Genomic DNA, 27,987 nt, shown 5'->3' with positions numbered 1-27,987 from the left:
TGCTATGATCTCCCACGAAATTTGATGAAGAAAGCCTTGAATCCAAAGCCCTAGCTCCCACTTCTTCTTCTTCTTAATGGAGGATTGTAGAGAGGGAAATGTTTTAGGGATGGGAATTGAACTAATGGTATCTAGGAAATAATATATGTCCTTTGGAAGAATGGTCCAACACTTAGAAAAAAAAATGAGGCGGGTGAACAATAACCACGCCTACTGGAAATTGCCTTTTCCTGCCGAACAGATTTTATGAAAATGGGCATAACTTCTTCGTCCGAACTCCGAATGAGATGAAACGAAGTGCGTTAGGTAGCTAACTCAAAGGGATTTCCATGGATATATTATTGGTCACCCAAATAATTTGTGTGCTAGGAGATATGACCCCCCAAAGTAGACCCTCGAAAAAGGCTTCACTTGGAAATTTCGGATTTTGACCCCCTAAACAAGAATATGAAGTCAGATTTTCGAAAAACGAAACGAATCTTTTTATATACAGCTAAACAAGTTTCCGGTAACTTCCGAAGCACATTTTTAAGAACTTTTTGGGTCAAATTCAAATATAATCATTTCATTAAGTTCTCAACTCCAAACTCACATGTGAGGTTCTAGTTTCACTCTATCATTTTCCACTCGTTACAAAGGCGTACTTAGTTTCAAAGGAAGAATTTGTGTTCCCCGAGTTGATGATTTGATTTAAAAGTTGTTGATAGAGTCTCATGGATCGCGATGTTCTATTCATCCGGGTGTGACCAAGATGTATCGAGATTTGAAGTGAATTTATTGGTGGCTGGGCATGAAGAAGGATATAACGGAGTTTGTGGCTACGTGTCAAAATTGCCAAAAAGTGAAGTATGAACACCAAAGACCTGCAGGTTTACTTCAAAGAATGCCAATTCCGAAATGGATGTGGGAAATGATAGCAATGGATTTTGTGGTAGGTCTTCCCAAGACTTTGGGGAAGTTTGATTCTATTTGGGTAGTGGTTGATAGATTGACTAAGTCAGCCCATTTTATTCCGATAAGAATATATTATAATGCTGAGCAATTGGCCAAAAGAGATATTGAAGTTGCATGGGGTGCCCCTTTCTATCATCTCAGACCGTGGTACCCAATTCACATCCAAGTTTTGGAGGAAGTTACATGATGAATTGGGCACACAACTCACTTTTAATACAACCTTCCATCCACAGACAGACGGGCAGTCAAAGAGGACTATTCAAGTGTTAGAAGACATGTTGAGGGAATGTGTGATTGATTTTAGAGGGCATTGGGATAAGCTCTTACCTTTGTGTGAATTCTCTTATAGTAATAGTTATAACTTCAGCATAGATATGACACCATTTGAGGCACTTTATGAGAGAGGATATAGATCACCCATAGGTTGGTTCGAGGCTAGAGATGTTAAACCTTTGGGGGTTGATTTAGTGAAGGATGCTCAAGATAAGGTGATGAGTATTCAAGCTAAGCTTTTAGCAGCCCAGAGTAGACAAAAAAAGTATGCGGACCATAAGGTAAGAGACATGGCATTTCAAACCGGTGAGAATGTTCCTCTTAAGGTATCACCCATGAAAGGGGTGATGAGATTTGGTAAGAAAGGTAAGTTAAGTCTGCGATACATTGGTCCCTTTGAGGTTCTTGAATGTGTAAGACCAGTGGCGTATAGATTGACTTTACCTCCTAATTTATCGGGTGTTCATCCGGTATTTCATGTGTCCATGTTGAAGAGATATCATGGTGACGGGGAATATATCATTATGTGAGACTCAATTGTGTTAGACAAAGACCTCCAATATGAGGAGGAACCGATTGCGATTCTTGATCGTGATGTGCGCAAGTTGAGGACCAAAGAGATTAAGTCTGTGAAGGTTCAATGGAAGCATTGTTGACACCCATTGACCCTCCCCGATAGTAATTGATTTTCGAGCTTCTTAATTTTTCAAACGATTTAGAATAATTAGCTTTATATAATTCAAAATAGTTTCAAGGTTATTTTAAATAATTTCAGTCGATTTTATAGTACTTTGAATGATAAATATATTTCATGTAATTTTATATACAATTAGTATATTTTATGGATACTCGAAAATCGTCTCACAAAAAAAAAGATGTTATTTTAAATATTTTACAAAATTAGTTTAGTTCAAGTTATGGTTATAATTTTAAATCATTGGTTTGCAATTAAATTAATTATTCTATTTCGTTAAAATTAAGAAGCTCGTTAATTAATTAATATTAATCTATTTCACTTAGGATTTAGCCGAATTTGTTAATTTAACTCAATTTGGCTATTTGTTAAACTCCAAGATCTAACCCATCTTTAACCTCCCCTTAAAACTATTTTAAGACCAAAATTTTGGGCCTTTTCTTCAACTTTTCCAGCAAACCGACACAGCCCACCAAGAACCCATTTTTCCACTCCTAATTGTCAGCCCAATACAACATACAATACATACAATCATTCCTAGCCCACGGACATACAACATACAATTATAACAACTTACAACCAACAACACTAAACCGACAATCCAGCCCACCTTTAATACTCCCGACCTAGCCCAATTCTATTCTAAAAAGAAACCCAGCAACGTGGGCAAACAGAGGAAGCAATCAGCGTGCTGGCAGCAACATCATTGCAACGTCAAAATACACGGCAATTTCAAACGGCACCAACAATTTCTCTCCGCTAACGTTCACAAGGAGATGGAAACTACATGGTTTGAGAGCAAAGACGTGTATTCGTTGTCGCCTTCTTCTTTTCCCTCTCCAGTACGGTTTCAGCAGCAAAAGCATCTATAATTTCGTCCTTATAGCCTTGGATCGAGCCACGTAGCTCCTCAAGGACGATAAGTTGACCATGTCCGTCTGTCTCCTTTTCCTCTTCCGGAATGGGGTTGAAGTTTTAGAAAAAGATTGTTCCCCTAAAATGGTGAAAGAAATGGGAGTTTTGAATTCAAAAAATGGGCCTCGAATTCGGATTCACCCGTTTTTCCCCCTCAATTTGTCAACCCTAATCTCCTTCTATATATTCCTTTTTCGTTTCAGTATTGGAGAGAGGTTAGAAATTTTTTAGAGCCAAGATACAGAGAATAGCTTAAACACATATTAGCTAAAAAATATATAGTAATATACTCAAGGCAGAGGATATTTTAGTCTCAATTGAAGTACCACATTTCTATTCCGTTTCTCCTTTGGTTTCTTCAAGTTTCGTTCGGGATTTGAGATTTCGCCCTGGTTTCTTTCACATTCGAAGTTTTGTGGTTGGAGGATCGTGGTTCTGCTCGCACTGTCCCCATTTCGCTGCACCGAAAAAGTTAACACCTTTCGATCCTCTCGTCTTTTATATTTTCTAAAAATGGTGTTTCTCTTTGGTATTCCAAAAGGTTGGTGTTGTTGTTGATGGTTATTGAGTTCTTGACATATCTATACGCCTTACTTGTGCTACTTTGGTTATTTCATTGCCTACTAATGAGTATCGTCTCCGATGTCGCTTATTCGCGCCTAGGTTCATTGCTTCACTGTTGTTTATCTTAAGGGTACTTTATTATCTCCTCTTGAGTTCTATTAGCTCGAATGTCATGAGTCGGCATGCCTTTGTTCTCCCTTATTTTGTTAAAATTAGTATCTAGTCTTCTTTCTAAGGAAAAGCAAATTTTGGAAATTAGCTAATATGAAGCAGTATGTTGCATTAGTTACTGTCTGTAGAATGCATTAGCTGGTTGCTCTATTTTATTTTTAGCTCGTGGTTATCCTATTGTCCAGCATGTGTCGTTTGAATCAAGTTTACGTTTCCATAGTGTGCAAATTCTAGTCGAAAATGCTTATGTTGGCAAGTTGAGTCGATATACAAATCTGAGTTTTTCTCTTTGTTTTCCAGATTTGAATTTTAGTCGTTAAGGAAGGTTATTTAGAGCGTGATCTCTTTCGGTGTTAATCTTTCATTGTGTGACATGAGGATTCTTTAATTCCAATATTTATTCCCCGTGGCTTTGTTGGTTCATATTGTGTGAACATTCTTAACAGTTCACTTGATTACATGTCAATCTAATAATATACTTGAAAACTGGAAATTGACAGAGGCTAAAAGAGGAATTTGTTCATAATTTGTATGACATTTATGCTTACAGTTTTGGTTTGCATTTTAGTTTTGATTTCCTCGATTAATTAATGCATATAGTATAATTTTGCTTTTTTAGAAGAGTTAATGGTATGTGTAAATGTGCATTTAAACAATGTCCGTTATTTCCCGTCACTGCGGCTAATAAGGAGAAATTGTTAAAATCATTTGGGTTGATTAATTAGTTCCATAATCTATTGGATAAGTGATATGTTGTGCTGATTTGTCAATCATCTTACCTTTTTTTTTATATAGAAATGTGAGAATATTTTATCCTATGTTAATATAATTCTCTTTCTTCTTTTTTTTTATGTAAAATTTGCTCGAGTTCGCCAAGAGCTCACTCCTTCCTTTGCATTTCGAGAGAGCCGTAAAGGCTCTATTTTCTTTATCGAGTCAGTTAGCCATCAAAAACGATGAACAGGTTCCGAAGTTGGAAGAATGCGAAACTGGAGGAGAATTGAAAAGATTGGGCCACAGGCCCACTCTTTATATAAAAAATGATTGTATTTTGTTATTATTGGGCCTAAGCCCATTTAGTCGTTATTCTTATTATTGTTAGAAGTCTAGGACAGGTGAAATAATTGGGCCTAAGGCCCAAAGATAAAATATATTTCTTTTTTATGTTAGTCTAGGTTAGGTACATGTGATTCAAATGGGTCAAAGGCCCAAAACGAAAGTGGGCCTAAATGTTGGTCTAGGCGGACAGAAACCAGATTCAAGCCCAACATTTTTTCCCTCTTTACTTTACCGTGGCTGTTTTACTTGTTAGTATTTGTCGTTAATCTTAGGGTCGAAAAGTTCAAATCCCCGGGAGACGCTCATTTCGTTTTAACAATTTAACTAAATCGATCATCTTTTCAAAAGACTTAAAAGAATAAATTTTGAGAATTATCTCACTTAGATCGTAGGTCAATATTTCCCTTTTCCCCTTTTAAACCGTCTCAACTATAAAATAGTTCAATCATGTTATTCAAATTAAGTTAAAGTATTTTTAGCCAAATAATTAATCGTCGGTTAACCGCATTAGCGGGTGTTCTAGGTGCTTTCAAACCCTTCCTAGAACACTAATATGAACCCTCGAACCCCTTTACAAGTTTTCACTAGATTCCTGTTTTAGTCTTGTGGAAATGAATAGTTTTCTTAATTTCCCTTTAAAAATTAAGTGACGACTCTTAAACCAACCTAAATATATTTTCTTAATAAAACAAGCATCGTTCAATTGATGAAGCTACTTGGGAAACCGAGAGGGACATGCGAGACAAGTATCCCCAATTGTTCGTCAATTCATGTACTACGTCATTCCTTCCTTAGCCTATTTTTCCTAAGTATGTCACTCGGGGACGAGTGATGGGTAAATTGGTATCTATTGTAATGACCGGGTTTCGTCGTTATAGAAAAGCCAACGGGGGAAATTTTTGGGTCGAAAAACTTTTTCGTAGTAACTTGAATTTTCTCAATCTAGTCCAGATATGGACGAAACCAGAGTCTTTGAGGTGTGGGGAAATATGGTAACAATCGGGTGACTTATTTATGATTTTGATTACATGAGTAGTTAGATAAGTTGTTAAGGAATTCGTACGACTTTACAGAATTGAATTCGGGCGAGTAAAACTTTTGGAATCGATCTTAGCGTGAAGGGGATTTTCTGAGTGTCTTTGGTTAGAAGTTTGTTCTGAAATGGGGGTCTTGGAATTATTAAAATAGCTCATTGTTTCGTGCAAGCCGGTTAGGCGCTGTGGTTTGTCGCTCTGGTGGGGCCGCTATAGTGGGGTGATGGCCGCTGTGGCGGGCCAGACGCGACTTAAAGTCGTAAATAAACCCCTAAATGACTTTATTCTGCACTTTTCAATTTTTAGAGCTAAGGAACGAACCCCAAGCAACTCTTGACAGTTTTCCACCATCTTTTAAGCTAAAGGTAAGCTTTTCACTCCCCAAATCCATTTTTTGATCCTTAGAACGTATTAGAATGGGTAATTAATTATCGATGGTGGAGGGTTTTGATCTAGATTCTATGGTGGAAACAATCCTATTTTGTATATTTAGGATCATGGGTATGATCTAGGGTTCATAGAATTGTTAGCAATTTGGGTAATTAGTGATTGTTTATTGATTCCCGTATTATATTAATTGTTTGTAGACCAAGAACAAGCGAAACGAATTCGGAAAGGGAATGATCAATTTTTTTTGGGTTTCAAGCTTGTTTCGAGGTAGGTGATGGTTCTGATTCTATAATTGTGTGATGTATGTTTGTTCTTGCTTCATTATGATACATGTATGTATGTGAATGTTGCGGTATTGATCACACTTGTTGTAGATGAGATAGATGAATGATGAATGCCATGAATTATGACTTATTTGTATGAACTTGAAAAGATACTTGTGATTGTGATTGTGGTGTGTTGAATGGATCGGTTGCCACGTTTCGGCATAACTAATTGGGATTAGTTGTCACGTTCCGGCATAATTATAGGATCGGTTGCCCCGTTCCGGCATAATCATTAGTTTGGGGTTGTATCCCTTCTTGTTTAGACTTGTTGAACTTTAGATATTTTAGTACATTGACTTTCAGGTTCTAGGCGTATTTTCCACATTTGTTTAGTTGCTAGACTGTTGGGTAGGAGTTTATGGGAACTCCCTATTTCTTTCCTTAGTATTTAACTTGTTTCGTATCCTTAATGCTTTAGTTTCTGTTTTAGTTTCTTGGTTTGAGTTGTAGTAGTGGTTCTCCCACCAGAGGGTTAGTGTGAGTGTCAATCACGATGGTTTGGATCGTGACATGCTCATACTTTGGACAAGAGTGCATAATACCATAAGAAGGATATGTTATGAGGTGTTCAAATCACAATGATCGAATGATAAGATGTGAAATCGCAAGTTAGTAAAATAAAATTCTTGAAAAATTATCGTAAGTTATTTTGATAAGCTTTCAGAAATTTGGGTCAAAGTCTTGGATCTCTTCTCCCTATATGTATAGAGAGAGAGAGTTGGAGGGACCAAAAATTATCAAATTACAACTTCAAAATAGAGAGATATTCACATTTTTGTGAGACTACAGAAGAACATCGTGTGGGTTGTTATGTATGTATTGTTTTCCTTCATATAACATTAGGTAAAGATTTCTAAGCCCTCTTCTATCGTAAATTTTGAAGTTATACGCTTTTATCGACGCAAGAATCTTTTTTCTGTTTGTATGTACGTTATGAACTGTTTAAGGTGGCGGTTGAGTTTAGGGGTCGTTTGGTGTGATGGATAGGGAGTGTTAATCTTCGGATAAATTTTAAGTACTCTTTATTTCCTTATTTGGTTGGAAAGCTTGGGATAACTTATCCCAGGATTAGGAATTAGTACCGGGATAAGTTATCCCTCCCATTTGGTGGTATAGTAATCCCGGGATAATTTATCCCGGGATAGAATAGGAAAATGACAACTATATCCCTTTAAACCCTTTGTATACATCATTTTTCACATTTATGTATATTTACATAATTTTTAATATCATGTATACTAATATTCATTACTTCTTATTTTTATGATAATTATTTATATTTTTCTATTAAAAAATTACACTATATAAATATAATTTTTATTTATGAATTTATTTGACTAATTCTTATGTTTATTTATATTTTGTTTTCCCATAAATCTTCATTCACTTTAATAAAACTTAAAGAGGAAAATTATATTTTTAAGCTAAATAAGAAAAAAGTTTTATTTTTAAATACATATGGTACTTACCATGAGAATGCATAAACAAAAATATTTAAGCTAAATTAAATAAAGGTTTATTTTTAAAAAATAAATAATTAAAGTTTGCAAAGAAAATATTAAAAACTAAATAAAAGGAAGGGTAATTTTGTAAACAAACAACTTGTTCTTAAAATTTATGCAATATATATTGTTTTAATACAACAAATCAAACACTCAATAAGAAATAATCTTAACACAACTTATCCTATCATAACTAATCCCAACATTACTTATCCCAACATAACTTATCTCATCATAACTTATATTCTATTTATACCTCACTTTTCACATTTATGTATAACTATTTTTGAAAGTCTTCAACCTCCTTAATCTTAGATAATTCTTTTTTTTTAAAAAAAGAACTCATTACTAAAAAAAATATATTATGTAATGCAAAATCATAGTACATATCTTATTATAAATTTGTTTTTTCACTAAACAAAAATATTAGCATATGTCCTCCCGATCCCCTCCCCCTCCCCCCCCCCTCCAATATTATTTTTAATATCATGTATAATAATATTCACTACTCCTTATATTTATGATAATTTTTCATATGTTTCTATTAAAAATTACACTATATAAATAATAGTTTTTATTTATGAGTATATTTGACTAATTCTTAGGTTTATTTATATTTTTTGATTTCTCACAAATCCTCTTTTACTTTAACAAACTTAAGATGGAAATTCTATTTTTTAAGCTAAATAAGAAAAAAAATTATTTTTCAATACATAAAGTGCCATAGTGGGAATGCACACACAAAAATATTTAAACTAAATAAGATGCAAGTTTTATTTTTAAAAAAAATGAATAATTAAAGCTTGCAAAGAAACTACAAAAAACTAAATAAAGTGAAGGGTAATTTTGTAACAAACAACTTGTTCTTAAAATTTATGCAATACATATTATTTTGAATACAACAAACCAAACACTCAATAAAAAATAACCTCATCATAACTTATCCCATCATAACTAATCCCATCATAACTTATTTTCAAATCAAACGACCCCTTAGTGTATTGTTCTTATTCTGCTTAAGTATCATATTGGATTGCTTACAAGGTATGTTAAGGATAAACCTTCTCTACAAGTTTTCTTCAGCATCGTATAGTTGATACGACTTATTCTTTATCACCATAGTACTCACCGCAACCATAATGATTGTTGATGAAGTTGGCTACTGAGTTATATATATGTATACATGTGATCTTCCCTTATCGGGATTAGAGGGTATTTGGATTGGCTTAAAAGTTGGTCAAACATACTTTTTAAAGTCAGATTTTAATTTCTGGAAGTGTTTGACAAATATAAAAATAACTTAAAATAAGTTAGGAAGTGTTTGGCAAGGTTAAAAATAACTTAAAACAAGTTTAAAACGACTTAAAATAAGTTAAAAATCAAAAGTAGGTCTTCCCCTACTTTTTATTTTTTGACTTAAAAGTTATTTAAGTTTGACTTTTAGTTTTTTACTTAAAAATTACTTTTTTAAGCCTGTCCAAACGGGCTCTTAGTCTTGTTTAGTTGTTGCCACATGTTAAAAGTGACGTAAGAATCTTCTTGTAATTATCTATTGATAGTTCATTGTCTTACCAATGCCTTAAGGAATTTGTAATTAGTTGCTTAGAATTTCATATTGATATTGACAACACAACAATTGGTTTGGCGTATATGATTGCAATGCTTATAAACTACATAACTCGCTTATAGGCCTTTGGCGTATCTTGACACCGGTAGAACTAAAGAATTAGAGTAGCAATTTTATCTTCGGATAAACAGCAGCGTGGCTGCCTATTGAGTTGTGGTGGTGACATGTTAAGTGTTTTACCTATTTGTTAGCGACCTTATACTTTGATACGACATATAAATTGATGTGCAGGTCACTTAGAAAATCACCTTACTTGTTGATAAGTTAGATGATTGTTTGATGCATATAGTGGTTATCTCATCATCTATTAGTATGTAGGATTAAATCTTTGAGCCATATACATATAGATTTCTCTTTACTTGTTGCCTAGAAAGTTTATTGACAAGCGTACCTTGACTATGTGCCTATATTTTGCTTAAAGAGCTATAAATTGTCCAAAGAGACCATCTTGAAGCATGTAGAGTCATATTGATGTCTACTTACTCATGGACTTGCTTAACGCCTAATTTGACATTAGAGGCCCTTAGTAGAGCCTTGTTTGCTCGAGGTTCCGTTTTAGGAGACCAAAAAGTCTCAAATACAAATATATAAGCCCAAAAGGTTCAAAATATGGATACAAGAGCCAAGTGTACTACTCAAGATACAATAAAACTTAGGAAAGGTATGACTAGTTGCTATAATCAAATCACTCGTAGCCTTATTTGATTGTTAGCTATTGGGATAGATATAGATATTCCTCGTTGGGATCTATAGTCTATTATTAGTGACCACATATTTAGATAGAGTGTAATGATTTAGTCATATATATAAGTCACTTAAAGCCACATTGCATGCTTTGGGGTTATTTGATTATTGTTTGTTGTTGCCCTCTAGGCTAGGGATTTGACTTAGTGCCTTCAGGGCTATGTACAGATTTCCCAAGGGGCATTCGGGGCTATATGCATATTGCCTTAGGTCTATATACAGATTGTCTTTGGGGATATATATAAATTGCCTAAGGAGATATATAAAGATTACCTAAAGGGCTATTGAGGTATAATGATTGTCGTCGTTGGGGGTATACAATAGTAGAGAAAACAAATTTTATACATGATATTTCACGTTAATTATCACGGACATTTCACATTAATTGTCTACTGTCACACCCATTTTTGCGCATAGCGGCGGAAGAGTTTTTCCAATTTAAGTGACGGTATTGATTTAGGGATTATTTTATTTTCATTTCAGAGTCGCCACTTGGAATTGAGTTATGGTGTTCCAAGTCACCTTTTGTTTAATCCCTAATCAAAAGGAAATGACTCTTTATATGGTATGCGAACTAGAAATTCGGGTAAGAAATTCTGTTGATCGAGGGGAAGATATTAGGCATCCCTCGAGTCCCGTGGTTCTAGCACGGTCGCCTTTATTGACTTTTACCTACTTTAAATCATTTGTGGATATATTATTTTCAGGTCATGACTTGTTTGCATTTTTATTGTTGAACTTTTATTTGGTCTCAAATCGGATGCATAACTGCATTCTCGACTTTTGACATATAAATAGCTTATGAACATAATTGTTTTCTTCTCTCGAGTGCATCACCTAATTTTATCTATAAGTAATCTTATTTTAAATTAATGAAAGTTATTATATTTTTAAACAAGGTGCATCACCGCATCCTTGAGGTTTTTTTTTCAATGTCTCAAAAAAAGATGCGCAACCGCATTCTTAATTTTTTACAAATATTTTTAACGTGCATAAAACTCATCTAGTATTAAAAGTACTTACTCTTATTTTTCTGAATTCTAGACAACTAATCTTCTCATTTCATTATTATATTTATTGATGATACTTTTAATTAAATTAACCCACATGTTAAAATATATATTAGAATAATTTTATCAAGGTGTGTCACCACATCTTTGAATTTCTGTCACGCCCCGAGCCTACACCCTGGGCGGGACCGGCACCCGGAGACCATTTCTAGCCCCAAGCGAACCCTTGGCCTGGCTTTCTTAACTCAGCGGAAACCTCAACAGAATAACTCAATGCAATGCAATATTACAAAACAACTTAACTTATAAAATATGGCCATAAAGGCAACTCGAATCTCAAAATAGAATATTTACATATATATAGATGAGAGACTCAAAACTAACTGACTGACTGTCTGTCTATGAAGCCTCTAAAATACTGAGATGGATGTTGGGACAGACCCCGCAACATCCTAATAAAACAAAAACTAAGAACACAAAATAATTGAGTCCTCCGGAATGCAAGGAGGCTCACCACTGACTCTGGAGTGCTCAGCTGGATCAACGACGTGCAGGATGCTGATCCGGGGTACCTGAATCTGCATCATCAAACGATGCAGGCCAACTGGCATCAGTACATGGAATGTACGAGTATGCAAGCTGGAAAACTAAGCAACAAAGGCTAGAAGGAAAACTGGAAGAAACTGAATAGCTTACCTGGCTCAACTTAACTCAACCTGACTGACTTCTTTCAATATAAGGCAATTTAAAACAAGTGCGATATAAAGAAAGATTGCTTAAAACATGCTATGAACTCTGTGTGTATACAAGGATACAATAAGCCTGAAATGTGTATAAAAATACAATGAACTGATGTATATAAAAAATACAATAATCTCTGTGTATGAAAAATACAATAACTGATGTGGGAGTTTCTCTAACCGACAACCATCACATAAGAGCTATAGTGATGATACAGCGATCGACCTCACGCTGCCAGAGCATCTTATACCCGGCCAAAGGTATAAGACCTGAACTGCCTAATGGATCCACTAGTCTAATCTGAAAAGGATTCATCTAAAAAGTATGATCTTTTTCTACCCATGGTGGCTAACATGGTTCTATGGGGGCTGTGGGTTCTTTGAACGCTCCCCCAATTCGGTGCTCGATACTACTCCCAAAAATGTACTGGCTCTTATGTTTTTAAAACATATTTCTTCCTGCTGATATGAGATAATTACTCAAAAACTAGCCCGAAGGCTTTTTGGAAATCTCAGTTTCCAACCTTGTTTAAATGTAAAAACATTTCTTTAAAACTTCTTTGGGAATACATAGTTCCCTAATAACTTTGAGAAAAGAACTCAACTTTAAACTCTTTACTTTACTTGAACTCTTGGCTTGATGTGAAACTCTTAACTTAACATGAAACTCTTAACTTTTGACTTGACTTGAAACTCAATACTTAACTTGGAACTTGAGCCTTAGAATGAAGTTAAAACGCTCAATGAAGACTCTTGGAAAACCTTAAAGACTTGCTTTGACTTACTTACTTCTAAGCTTGACTTCACTTGACTTGGAAACTAACTTCACTTGACTTGGAAACTAACTTCACTTGACTTGTAGTTTTACTTGACTTTTGGAAGTACCTTGGAGTGTTGGAAACAACTAGGAAACATAGGTATAATACCTAGGAACATGTATAAAAAAAGAAATGGTGAATGAAAGGGAAGGATTGGTGTCCTTGGCACTAGGAGAGGTGCAACAGCCCAGCCCCTTTTTCCCCAAAAATCCGACTTTTTCCCCTTGTTTCTTTCCAATTCTAAACCCTCTCAACCTCAAGGTTTCAGCAGCAACACTTAGAATCATAAAGACCCTTATTATACAATAGATTCAACTCAAAAATCACAGCCAGAAATCTGTACTAAATCAGCAAGAACTTCAACACAACACCACTACAACTTCAACAACCAATAAATCTTCTCTTGGAATTAAAAACGAGTTGGTGTGTGGGGGTATGAACCAACCAACACTAAGGATCATAAAATCCCTCAATATACAATAGGTCACAACTCAAATACACAGCCCAATCCTGTCCCACAACCAACAATAACTTCAACAACACAACTAACAACATCAACAACAACTAACAACTTCAACAACTTCAACAACAAATCCAATCTCTTCTCAAATCATAAAAACGAGCTTGGTATGTGGGGGGAAAGGATAAACCCACACTAAAGACTCACATACCTTGATAGGGATCACCCCCGACGAAAATCCACAATGATCTTGACAAATCTTGTTGATCTCCTCTTTCTTCTCTTCTTCTTCTCCTTCTTCTCTTCTTCTTCTCTTGAACCCTAACTCTTTCTCTTTCAAAATGGGACAAAATGATCCAAATATCAGCCTAATACAACAATATAAGCTCAAAAGAAATTATTTGTGAAAAGACCAAAATGCCCTTAAATTTCCGGAACGGAATCCCTGCCAACTGCCCAACTTTCAAAGATCATAACTCGCTCATACGAACTCGGAATCGAGCAAACTCAGTGGCGTTGGAAAGATCGTTCCACAAGCTTCGAAACCATAACTGGAACTACTCCTAACTCATCCTGAGCTAGGAGTTATGACTGCTCAAAGTTGGCCAAAAACTCACTGATTTCCACACTTAGCCAAATTTTCCAGATTTTAAATTTTTCCAAAAATGACTATTTCCAAATTTCAAGCTTCTTCATATTCATTTTTAAATTGTCGGATGTTACAATATCTCCCCCTTGGGAACATTCGTCCTCGAATGAGGTAACTCTTACAAAGCTAAGGGTGTAACATCAACTCAACACCCAACAAACAACCATGCAAACACAACAACAATAACGACATGCTCATTATAATTTATAGAGCACTAAGAAGGAAATTAATACCTTAATCTGCGGATTCAAAGAGATATGAATATCTCTTCTTCATGTCTTCTTCGGCTTCCCAAGTTGCTTCCTCAACAAATTGGTTCCTCCATAGGACCTTAACTGAGGCTACATCTTTCGTTCTCAACCTACGAACTTGACGATCCAAAATTTGAACAGGAATCTCCTCATAAGATAAGTTATCCTTGATCTTGATACTTTCAGTCGGTAGGATCAATGAAGGATCGCCTATGCACTTCTTCAACATGGAGATGTGAAATACCGGATGAACCGCTGCTAGTTCCTGTGGTAACTCCAACTCATAAGCAACATTGCCAATCCTCTTGGCTATGCGGTAAGGTCCAATATACCGGGGACTAAGTTTCCCCTTCTTACCAAACCTCATAACGCCTTTCATGGGTGAAACCTTCAAATATACCCAATCGTCTATTTCAAATTCTAACGCCCTTCTCCTAACATCGGTGTAGGATTTCTGACGACTCTGTGCCGTTTTCAACCTCTCTTGAATCACTTTCACCTTCTCCATAGCTTGGTGAACTAAATCTGGTCCTATCAACTGTGCTTCACCAACTTCAAACCATCCAATAGGAGATCTACATCTTCTCCCATAAAGAGCTTCATATGGAGCCATCTGGATGCTAGAGTGATAACTGTTGTTGTAGGCAAACTCAATGAGAGGTAGGTGATCATCCCAACTCCCTTTGAAATCGATCACACAAGCCCTCAACATATCCTCTAAGGTCTGAATAGTGCGCTCTGCTTGCCCATCCGTCTGAGGGTGAAAGGCAGTACTTAAGTTCACCTTTGAACCCAAGCCCTTCTGAAAAGATTTCCAGAACTGTGCAGTAAACTGTGCACCTCTATCTGAAATAATGGAGATTGGGACTCCATGAAGTCTCACTATCTCTTGAACATACAACTTGGCATAATCTTCTGCTGTATTGGTAGTCTTTACCGGTAGAAAATGAGCTGACTTTGTCATTCTGTCGACAATCACCCAAATAGAATCATGTTGTCTGCGAGACCTTGGCAACCCTGTGATGAAATCCATATTGATCATCTCCCACTTCCACTCTGGAAGTTCTATCCTCTGAGCCAAACCACCGGGCCTTTGGTGTTCAACTTTCACTTGTTGGCAATTTGGACACTTAGCAACAAACTCAGCAATGCCCTTCTTCATGCCATTCCACCAATAAACTTCACGCAAATCACGATACATCTTGGTGGAACCCGGATGAATAGAATATCTGGAGCTGTGAGCTTCATCCATAATCTTCTCTTGGAGTCCATCTACCATAGGTACGCACAATCTACCTTGAAATCTCAAAACACCATCTCCCCCTTGTTCAAAAGCTAATACTCTTTGCTTTTGAACATTTTCCTTCAACTCGAGCAAAATGGGATCTTGATCTTGCTTCTCTTTCACTTCTGACATTAATGATGACTCGGCCCTGCTCGTCACCGCTATTCCTCCTTCTATGGAATCTGTAAATCTGACTCCCAGGCATGCCAGTCTGTGCACATCTTTTGCTAACTCTTTCCTTCCTTCTTCAATATGGGCGGTGCTACCCATAGACAACCTGCTCAAAGAATCAGCAACAACATTAGCCTTACCTGGGTGGTAAAGAATACTCAGGTCATAATCCTTGAGTAACTCTAACCACCTCCTCTGTCTGAGATTAAGCTCTTTCTGAGTAAGCACATATTGAAGGCTCTTGTGATCAGTGAATATGTCGACATGCACACCATACAAGTAATGACGCCATATCTTCAAAGCAAATACTACAGCAGCTAGCTCTAAGTCATGGGTTGGGTAGTTCTTCTCATGAACCTTTAACTGTCTGGAGGCATAAGCTATAACCTTGCCATTCTGCATTAAGACACAACCCAAACCAACTCTAGATGCATCACAATACACCACAAAACCTTGAGTACCTTCTGGTAGCGTCAAAACTGGAGCTGTAGTCAATCTCTTTTTCAATTCTTGAAAGCTTTTCTCACAAGCTTCAGACCATTGAAATTTCACTGTCTTCTGAGTCAACTTTGTCAAAGGAGATGCAATAGTCGAGAACCCTTCAACAAACCTTCTATAATAGCCAGCTAATCCCAAGAAACTCCTAATTTCAGTTGGAGATGTGGGTCTAGGCCAATTCTGCACTGCCTCAATTTTCCGAGTATCAACTTTAATTCCATCACCGGACACAATGTGGCCTAGGAATGCCACAGACTTAAGCCAAAACTCACACTTAGAGAACTTAGCATACAACTCCTTGTCTTTCAAAGTCTGAAGAACTGTTCTGAGATGACTAGCATGATCTTCTTCATTCCTTGAATAGACTAGTATATCATCAATAAAGACAATAACAAACATATCTAAATAAGGTTTGAAGACTCTATTCATCAAATCCATGAAAGCTGCAGGCGCATTAGTCAAACCAAAGGACATGACCAAAAACTCATAATGACCATACCTGGTTCTGAAAGCTGTCTTTGGGATATCACTTTCCTTTACCCTTAACTGATGATAGCCGGATCGGAGGTCAATCTTTGAAAAACAAGTGGCACCCTGAAGCTGATCGAAAAGATCATCAATCCTCGGAAGAGGGTACTTGTTCTTGATGGTAACCTTGTTCAACTGGCGGTAATCTATACACATTCTAAGGGAACCATCTTTCTTCTTCACAAACAAAACCGGAGCACCCCAAGGTGAGACACTCGGTCGAATGAAACCCTTTTCTAGGAGATCTTTCAACTGCTCTTTCAACTCTTTCAACTCTGCTGGTGCCATTCTATATGGCGGAATAGAGATAGGACGAGTATCTGGAATGAGATCTATGCCGAAATCTATCTCTCTCTCAGGAGGAATTCCGGGTAGATCATCAGGAAACACTTCTGGAAACTCTCTTACTATAGGAACTGACTGGAAATGAGGTATCTCAACACTAGAATCATGAACTCGGACTAAGTGATAGATACAACCCTTCGAAACTAACTTTCTTGCCTTAAGGTACGAAATAAAACGACCCTTAGGCACTGCTGAACTGCTACTCCACTCTATGACTGGCTCATTCGGAAACTGAAACTTGACTGCTCGAGTTCTACAATCTATCGATGCATAACAAGCATGAAGCCAATCCATACCTAGAATGACATCAAAATCTACCATGTCTAACTCAACCAAATCAACCATGGTGCTCTTGTGATTGATAGAAACAGGACAATCACGATAAACTCTTTCCGCTAGAATAGACTCCCCAATAGGTGTAGAAACACAAAAGGGTTCACAAAGTCTTTCAGGAAGAACCTCAAACTGATTTGCAACATAAGGAGTTACAAAAGATAAACTCGCTCCTGGGTCTAGCAAAGCATACACATCAAAAGCAAAGACTTTGATCATACCAGTGACAACATTCGGAGAATTCTCTTGCTCATGGCGACTGGTGATAGCATAAAGGCGGTTTGCTCCTCCACCTACACTAGAAGTAGCTCCTCTAGGTGCCGTCCTGTCTGGTGGAACAACTGAAGAAGACTGTGCTTTATTGCTTCCATTACCCTGCCTATTCTTTGGACACTCTCGCATGAAATGTCCATTCTGACCACACCTGAAACAACCAATGGAGCCATCTCGACAAATACCTGAGTGGTTCCTACCACATTTGGCGCAAACAGGAGGCTTACTACTCCCTTGCGCCACACTACCCGAAGATTGTGCTGGTCTAGCCCTGAAGTCCTTCGAATTCTGAACATTAAATTCACCTCTGTATCTGGGTGCAGGTGCTCTAGCAAATGATGGAGCAGGTCCCTTTTGCCTTTGCTGAAAGGAGGAACGGTTTGAATTACCTCTCTGCTGCCCGGACTCGTTCCCGATCTTAGCTCTCTTATTTCTGAACTCTTCTCTGTCCCTCAGCTTCTCTTCCTCAACCTGCTGCACATAAACCATCAACCTTGATATGTCCATGTCCCCGATAAGCATTGCAGCCCTACCTTCCTTGCTCGACAACCGAGACAACCCAGCAACAAACAAGCTCATTCTATTCCTCATGTCCGCAACCATCTCCGGAGCATAGCGGGATAATTGTGTGAACTTCAAACTGTACTCATGAACACTCAAGGACTCCTGCTTAAGTGTGAGGAACTCACGTACCTTGGCCTCTCTCAATTCTCGAGGAAAGAAATGCCCCAAGAAAGCTTCCTCAAAATCGGCCCAACTTGTAGGTGGTGCATTCTCAGCTCTGCCCCCTTTCCACTGGTCGAACCAAGTTCTAGCAACATCCTTCAATTGATAAGCAGCTAGTTCAACCCGCTCAATATCTGCCACATGCATCACATCAAAAATCTTCTTCAACTCCTCAATGAAATCCTCTGGATCCTCAGTAGTGCTCAAACCCATGAAACTCGGAGGATTCATCCCCAAGAACTCACGAATCCTTGAAGTGTCAGCTCCTTCATGTCGAGCTCCTCTTTGCTGACCAATCTGATTTGCTACAGCTTGACTCAACATTCTAATTGCCTCTCTGAACTCGGCATTAGAAACTTCCCCTTGATCTTGCACTCCCGGTGCATAGGGTAACTCTTGCTCATCAACATAACGTCTAGGAAGACGCCCTCTACCAACTCTTCGTGGAGGCATGACTATCTGAAACACGCGCAAGCATGGATTAGAAAGAAACTTTTTAGAGATCAACTCTAACGCATGAAATGAGTGTGAAAGAAATGAGAAATCTTCCTAAATGTTGCAGCCTCCCAATTATAGATGTGGCGCGCTTCACACCGATAACTAGGACTCTACAGACACGGCTTCATAGACTCCCTAGGACTCCTGAACTCTGTGCTCTGATACCAAGTTTGTCACGCCCCGAGCCTACACCCTGGGCGGGACCGGCACCCGGAGACCATTTCTAGCCCCAAGCGAACCCTTGGCCTGGCTTTCTTAACTCAGCGGAAACCTCAACAGAATAACTCAATGCAATGCAATATTACAAAACAACTTAACTTATAAAATATGGCCATAAAGGCAACTCGAATCTCAAAATAGAATATTTACATATATATAGATGAGAGACTCAAAACTAACTGACTGACTGTCTGTCTATGAAGCCTCTAAAATACTGAGATGGATGTTGGGACAGACCCCGCAACATCCTAATAAAACAAAAACTAAGAACACAAAATAATTGAGTCCTCCGGAATGCAAGGAGGCTCACCACTGACTCTGGAGTGCTCAGCTGGATCAACGACGTGCAGGATGCTGATCCGGGGTACCTGAATCTGCATCATCAAACGATGCAGGCCAACTGGCATCAGTACATGGAATATACGAGTATGCAAGCTGGAAAACTAAGCAACAAAGGCTAGAAGGAAAACTGGAAGAAACTGAATAGCTTACCTGGCTCAACTTAACTCAACCTGACTGACTTCTTTCAATATAAGGCAATTTAAAACAAGTGCGATATAAAGAAAGATTGCTTAAAACATGCTATGAACTCTGTGTGTATACAAGGATACAATAAGCCTGAAATGTGTATAAAAATACAATGAACTGATGTATATAAAAAATACAATAATCTCTGTGTATGAAAAATACAATAACTGATGTGGGAGTTTCTCTAACCGACAACCATCACATAAGAGCTATAGTGATGATACAGCGATCGACCTCACGCTGCCAGAGCATCTTATACCCGGCCAAAGGTATAAGACCTGAACTGCCTAATGGATCCACTAGTCTAATCTGAAAAGGATTCATCTAAAAAGTATGATCTTTTCTACCCATGGTGGCTAACATGGTTCTATGGGGGCTGTGGGTTCTTTGAACGCTCCCCCAATTCGGTGCTCGATACTACTCCCAAAAATGTACTGGCTCTTATGTTTTTAAAACATATTTCTTCCTGCTGATATGAGATAATTACTCAAAAACTAGCCCGAAGGCTTTTTGGAAATCTCAGTTTCCAACCTTGTTTAAATGTAAAAACATTTCTTTAAAACTTCTTTGGGAATACATAGTTCCCTAATAACTTTGAGAAAAGAACTCAACTTTAAACTCTTTACTTTACTTGAACTCTTGGCTTGATGTGAAACTCTTAACTTAACATGAAACTCTTAACTTTTGACTTGACTTGAAACTCAATACTTAACTTGGAACTTGAGCCTTAGAATGAAGTTAAAACGCTCAATGAAGACTCTTGGAAAACCTTAAAGACTTGCTTTGACTTACTTACTTCTAAGCTTGACTTCACTTGACTTGGAAACTAACTTCACTTGACTTGGAAACTAACTTCACTTGACTTGTAGTTTTACTTGACTTTTGGAAGTACCTTGGAGTGTTGGAAACAACTAGGAAACATAGGTATAATACCTAGGAACATGTATAAAAAAAGAAATGGTGAATGAAAGGGAAGGATTGGTGTCCTTGGCACTAGGAGAGGTGCAACAGCCCAGCCCCTTTTTCCCCAAAAATCCGACTTTTTCCCCTTGTTTCTTTCCAATTCTAAACCCTCTCAACCTCAAGGTTTCCGCAGCAACACTTAGAATCATAAAGACCCTTATTATACAATAGATTCAACTCAAAAATCACAGCCAGAAATCTGTACTAAATCAGCAAGAACTTCAACACAACACCACTACAACTTCAACAACCAATAAATCTTCTCTTGGAATTAAAAACGAGTTGGTGTGTGGGGGTATGAACCAACCAACACTAAGGATCATAAAATCCCTCAATATACAATAGGTCACAACTCAAATACACAGCCCAATCCTGTCCCACAACCAACAATAACTTCAACAACACAACTAACAACATCAACAACAACTAACAACTTCAACAACTTCAACAACAAATCCAATCTCTTCTCAAATCATAAAAACGAGCTTGGTATGTGGGGGGAAAGGATAAACCCACACTAAAGACTCACATACCTTGATAGGGATCACCCCCGACGAAAATCCACAATGATCTTGACAAATCTTGTTGATCTCCTCTTTCTTCTCTTCTTCTTCTCCTTCTTCTCTTCTTCTTCTCTTGAACCCTAACTCTTTCTCTTTCAAAATGGGACAAAATGATCCAAATATCAGCCTAATACAACAATATAAGCTCAAAAGAAATTATTTGTGAAAAGACCAAAATGCCCTTAAATTTCCGGAACGGAATCCCTGCCAACTGCCCAACTTTCAAAGATCATAACTCGCTCATACGAACTCGGAATTGAGCAAACTCAGTGGCGTTGGAAAGATCGTTCCACAAGCTTCGAAACCATAACTGGAACTACTCCTAACTCATCCTGAGCTAGGAGTTATGACTGCTCAAAGTTGGCCAAAAACTCACTGATTTCCACACTTAGCCAAATTTTCCAGATTTTAAATTTTTCCAAAAATGACTATTTCCAAATTTCAAGCTTCTTCATATTCATTTTTAAATTGTCGGATGTTACAATTTCTTTTAAGTGTTTCAAAAAAGATGTGTAACCACATTCTTAATTGAAACAAATACTATTTTTTGTTTACATGCGTAAAACCCGTCTAATGTTATAAGAAAATATTAAATAAAATCAAATAAAATAAAACAAATCTAAACTTCTAGGATACAATATAAATTTTGGATTATCTTATATTCTTTTATTTTTATTCACCCTTAAAGTTAATGTTAAAATTAGGCCTACGCATCTTATATTTTTATTTTTATTTTTTTTTAGTCTTGAAGTTAATGGCGAAATTAGGCATACTCATATTGTACTTTTTATTAATCCAACAAAACAATGACGAATTGCTAAAATAAATCTCATTCTTTATTTAATAAATAAAACAACAATAATTTTGTGAACCCAATAATTCCTACTTTATCATTATTAGCATCGAAATCAAGAAAAGAACAACATCATGACCCATTCATTTTAAGACATCACAACTAGTGAACAAAAATAGATAAATAAAAATAATCACCAATAAAGTTACTTTCATTCATTAAAGAGATATAACACTTGACACATTCTTCATTTTAATCAAATTATGAATAAAATAAAAGTGTAAGAAAACTTATCATAATAATTACATCAAATTCCATGAATAAATGAAATAAGAAGATAAAGTAAAGTTGAATACCGCAAAATCTTAACCGAAGCTCGATTAGAACACCCATAACTTTTGTAGGTTATTTGTGATGGTATATGTGTTTGTGTTGATATGAAAAAAAATGGGTAAGGAAGAAAAGATGTGAATGTGTTGGTGAATTTTTCAAAAGGATAATCAAATAAAATGGGAAGACTTTTCTTCTTCTTTTTTTCTCGTGTAATGTGTTGTTGTTTTTTTGTTTCTGTCCGTTCTCTTTATCTTTTTTGTGTGTGTATGTTGGTATATGTAGTAGTAGTTGTAGTGTATCGTGTGAGTATGTGTGTGTATAGTGGGGGGATTAGTGGGGTAGTGGAGGAGTATGTGGGGTGAGGGTAGGTGTAGTGGGGTAGTGAGGTAGTGTGGGTAGTTTAGGTTATTATATTTATTAAATTAAATATATATATATATATATATACCATAATAATAAAAATATTAATTAATTATTTTGAATTTATAAAATATGAGAAAAGTCAAATAGCTAGTCTAAAAATATAATTAAAAAACACTAGCTTATTTATTAAATCTAAATGAAAACATATATTTTTTGTAGTTTTTCAGTCTTTTAAAATAAACTTACTAAAATACGATGAAAAATAAAATATTTAATTTATATATAAAAGCAATATTTATGTACTAAAAATGGTGTAATACCTTAAATTCGGTAAAAAATTACGTGTCTACAGTTTGCCCCTCTTTGACTGGAAACACGAAGAGTTTTTAGACAAAGAAGTAGACAACGTGACAAGTTTTGAACGGACTCTTATTCGAAAAGAAAAATATGCGACCGAGTCCTAGTTTTGGACATCCTACATATCCCGGATTATAGGGGAATCAGGTCACATGTAGTTCAAAGAGATGAGGTGATGAGTTTGAAGTTAAGTGAGGTTTTATCGAGGCTCCAAGTTGCGGTTCCTATCCTTACATAAAAATAATGAAAGCTAATAGTCAAATGGAAAATAAAAGTACAAGCTCCTATCTATACAGTTTCTCTTGAGTCTTCACTTGTGTCTTTACTTTCAGATATCACCTTGATTTTTGGGTGAGTATCTTGATCTTGAATTGGATTGAGGCTTAACTTGCTACTTAGAGTGAGTTTTTGGCACTCTTCAAAATGACAATTTGAATATGTTCTTGAATGACTGCATGTTTTCTTGATCAGAAGCTGAATAAAAATAGATGTCAGGAAGTCAGGCTGTTATATGCATTGAAGAAGTTGATTCTGACTATCATGAAATTGATCATTCTGAAAAAGAGTTGAAACTTTGTTCTTGAATTTCCAATCCATGTTTCGCTTGAAGAACCCTGAAAACCATCACAAACAAAAGAAATAAACAAAATTTTTGCCCCAGTTTTCACTGGAAAAATTTTGTGAGTTATTAGCAAATGTAAATTTTCAAAAATAAACTCAGACTAGGAAGCGTTTATCCTAGGAGAAAAAAATAATAAAATAAAAAAAATGTCTCCGAATAAGAAGTGTTTACCTAGGAGAAAATAACTAAATCCCATTATGTAGGAGGGTCCTGCTAATCCCATTATGTAGGAGGGTCCGGCTAATCTAAAATCTCATTATGTAGGAGGGTCCTGCTAATCTAAATCTCATTATGTAGGAGGGTCCTGCTAATCTAAATCCCATTATGTAGGAGGGTCCTGCTAATCCTTATTAAGGTCCCATTATGTAGGGGCTAATCCATTATGTAGGAGTCCTGCTAATCTAAATCCCATTATGTAGGAGGGTCCTGCTAATCTCATTACGTATGAGGGTCCTATTAATCCCATTATGTAGAAGGGTTCTGCTAATCTAAATCTCATTATGTAGGAGGGTCCTGTTAATCCCACTATGTAGGAGGGTTCTGCTAATCCAATTATGTAGGAGGGTCCTGCTAATTTAAATCTCATTATGTACGAGGGTCCTGCTAATCTAAATCTCATTATGTATGAGGGTCCTGCTAATCTAAATCACATTATGTAGAAGGGTCCTGCTAATCCCATTATGTAGGAGGGTCCTGCTAATCTAAATCACATTATGTAGGAGAGTCCTGCTAATCTAAATCTCATTATGTAGGAGGGTCCTGCTAATCTAAATCCCATTATGTATGAGGGTCCTGCTAATCGAAATCCCATTATGTATGAGGGTCCTGCTAAACTAAATCTCAGTACTTTGGAAGATCTCAACTAACAGAATCATCAAATAAAATCACCACAATATTTTATCCCTTTTTTTTTTAGTTTTTAAATGTCTTATATTAGGAAATGTTTATCCTAGTAAAAAAAAATGAAAATAATTGTCTCACACTAGAAAATATTTATAATAGGAGAAACAATGCAATAATTTTTATTTTTTTTCTTTTTCTTGCAATAATATTAACAAATTTGAGTCTTCAAGATATCTTTTACGTAAGGAATATTTCCCTGTTTTAGAAAAGAAACTAAAGAAAGTTTATGTTTTTTTTTTTAATGGTGGTCAATTTGTGGTATTGGCTTTGAGGATAGTTGCTCTTGTTGTTGCCATGCTTGAAGCTAATTTTAGCTTGAGATTGACTGCTTTCATTTACTAGTCAACTCACCTTGATAATCTTGAAAACATCTCTAGTTGTTCAGAACTTCCAACTTTAAATTTGTTATATTGTTTCCACCCTCCAACAATAATTGAACCTTGTATTCAAAAATTATCAATTGCTGACAAGTTACTATGCATATCACTATTTCTTGAATCATGTCACGATTGATGGGCTAATCAAGCCTTGTTTTGTGCAATTGAAGAGATGGTAGCAATTTTGAAATCATTTTATGTCTGCTTAATGAAGATTATCTCAAGATTGAATTGAGCGAGACGCAAAATAAGAAGAAATAATATTTGATCCTTTTAAGAAAAAATAAAAAAAATAAAAAGAATAAATGGATTTCATTGATAGTGGTGGTCAATTCTAATGATCATGACATGCTTTTTCGATTAAATGATCTGGTCTGTCCAATCAATCTAAACTTTATCTTTGTCAAACTTTCAACTTTGAAGTCAGACTTCTATAATCCAACTTTTGCACTAGATTTATGACTAATACTTGACTGGTAGTGCCTCGAAAGGTTTTCACTAACATGTCTGTTTTTTTTTCTTATCTCTCACTCACTATCGTCTTACGGTGCCCTGAGGGTTTTCACCAATAAGACTATCTCATTTTTTTACTTTCTCTCGACTCAAATGATCTCCTTTAGGGATTTTGAGGATTTTCATCGATAAAATTCCCTCATTTTTCACTCCTTATGCGAGTGGCATAACATTTTTCCTTATATAATCAACACTGAAAGTTTGCTTGACTTGTCATTGTTAAAAATTGATCAAAAGGTCTTTATTTGGATTGTAACGTGGCTTTTGGACAGGGTTAAAATGAAAGGATTGGCATAAAAGCTCAAAGATAGTGCGTAACAGGGTTAAGACTTACAACTTTTGAAATCGACTCTTTTTACAAAAATACAATAAAATAATAATAATAATAATTATTATTATTATTATTATTATTATTATTTTTGCCCCAGTTTTTGTAATGAGGACTTTCTAGATTATTTTTTTTTGGACCAAACCTCAAAATAAGGTTGCCTACGTATCTTGTCAAAGCAAGAATCAGGTCGAACGTAGTTCAGGAAGTTTGTTTTTTGTTGTTATTGGATTTTTATTTTTATTTTTCACTCCAACTTTTCTTTTCTTTTTTTTTTTTTTTTCTTTTTTTTTCACTTTTCTCTTTTCTTGACCTTTTTTTTTTTTTTAAACTGTTTTTTGATTCCAAAAGAGGGGTATGAAAGAAAATAAAATTAAGGCTCAAAAGGGATAGAAAAGGATTACACGATGTTTGGATAATATAATGAAATGTCTTCGTCATAACAATTATTAAAAATGTCAAATACAAGCAATTCCCTTTAAGATGTGAAGTGAAAATCATACAATATTTCTTTGCAACATATGTATTGATGAATATGTATATCATTTTGTTGCATGTTTGTCAGCTGAGAATCTCCATTTGAGTAATATCTTCTTGACAACAAATGACATGTCAAGTTAGATGATTTTTTTTTTATACTAAAGGAAGTATCAACGTGTCTTAGTCCTTTATTCATTTCCTCAAAACAATTTTTTTTATGTATTCATTTCATGATTAGATATAATCTTAAGATCTGACCAAATCCTTTTGCATATCATGTCACAAAGCTGAACTGAAAAGAGATGTATATATGGAATGTCAAATAGAACGGATCAAATGACACAGAATGAAGATTATATTAAAGATTTTTTTAAAAAAAACTTGGTGACAAGACAACAAACTAAATTTAGGTCACAACTCTATAATAACTCAAACTACGACGAGACTCAACAAACAAACGCATAAGAGAAATGATAGAAGGATTTGACTTACTAAAAATAAAAATGATTGCATAGCAGAAATGATGACAAAATAAATTATCTATACACTCTTTTTAGAGAAAAGAAGAGTGTCTCTCAATCACCAAGTTGAACTTCTTAGCCATTGCTTTGCACGTTAGCCTTCGTAAAAGCTCTACCAATTTCAATTGTCTTTTCTTCATAATTGTCATATTCTTTGTCATCACATATCATCTCGATAAAGTGTACATCACTATGCGCCGGTAGAGGATTCTTAGTAACATTTGGGGGGTCATCATTTTGAACCACAATCATCTTTGTTTGAATCATCTCTTCCACCTTTTTTTTAAAATTACGACAATCTTCAATACTGTGCCCTGGAGCATCAGAATGGTATGCACATCGTGCTGTAGGATTGAAACCCTTTGCATGTGGATCCACATAATTTTGAGGAATCGACTCTATTATCTTCAAATGTTTCAACTTGTTAAACAAACTTGTGTAAGACTCTCCAATTGCTGTGAAATTGTTTCTAGGCCTTTGACCTCCTTCAAATCTCTGTCTCGGACAAAGATTATAAGGTGCTCGAAAATTTTGAGAAGAAGGGTGAACATTTTGATATGTTGACGCTCGCCATTGAGGATAGTTTGGTGGGTATGCATATTTTTGTGCATTGTAAACTGCATATTGAGGTGGAACAACAGAATATTGTGTGTCTTGCATAGGGAGATAGTGATGGTATTGAGGTGGTGCAGATTGATAAGGTGGACCCCTTGGACCTTTTTGTGTGCCTGACACAACATTTGCTACATCCTCCTTCATTTTCTTTCCCCCAAAATTTCCTGATCCATTTTTAATCACTTGTGTTGTAGCTTTCAAGGCAACTTGACTTACAATTTTTCCAGACTTGATGCCATTTTTCACCATTTCACCAATCTTAATAACTTCAGCAAATGTTTTTCCAACAACGGAAAGTAAATAATGAAAGTAATTTGGTTCTTGCGCTTGAAGGAAAACATCGATCATTTCAGACTCTTTCATTGGCGGCTTAACCCTAGCAGCTTGCTCCCTCCACCTAATAGCATATTCACGAAAATTTTCAGTGGTCTTCTTCCTCATGTTGACAAGTGAAGTGCGATCTGGAACTATGTCAATGTTATATTGAAATTGTTGAATAAAGCATCGAGCCAAATCATCTCATGTATGCCAGTTAGAAGTATCTTGGTCTATGAACCATTCTGAGGCAATTCCTATCAAACTTTTCCCAAAATAAGCCATGAGCAATTCTTCTTTGCTTCCAGCCACTCTCAATTGATTACAATATCTCTTTAAATGAGCTACAAGATCTC

General features: G+C 36.0%; 1 protein-coding gene and 1 pseudogene across 1 annotated transcript in view; both read right to left on the bottom strand.

The window, feature by feature from the left end:
- LOC125830424 (cytochrome c1-2, heme protein, mitochondrial-like) overlaps positions 1-27,987 on the bottom strand; it is a 133,101-nt gene that overhangs the window by 66,919 nt on the left and 38,195 nt on the right. The gene's annotated exons all lie outside the window — the stretch shown is intronic.
- Positions 26,777-27,987, bottom strand: part of LOC125830499 (uncharacterized) — a 32,005-nt pseudogene continuing 30,794 nt past the window's right edge.

This window comes from Solanum verrucosum, unplaced genomic scaffold (assembly GCF_900185275.1).
Source record: "Solanum verrucosum unplaced genomic scaffold, falcon-dt-bn FXZP01000228.1, whole genome shotgun sequence".
NCBI classification, from domain to species: domain Eukaryota; kingdom Viridiplantae; phylum Streptophyta; class Magnoliopsida; order Solanales; family Solanaceae; genus Solanum; species Solanum verrucosum.
The sequence above is the reverse complement of the archived record's forward strand: the minus strand, read 5'-3'. Positions and strand labels throughout refer to the sequence as shown.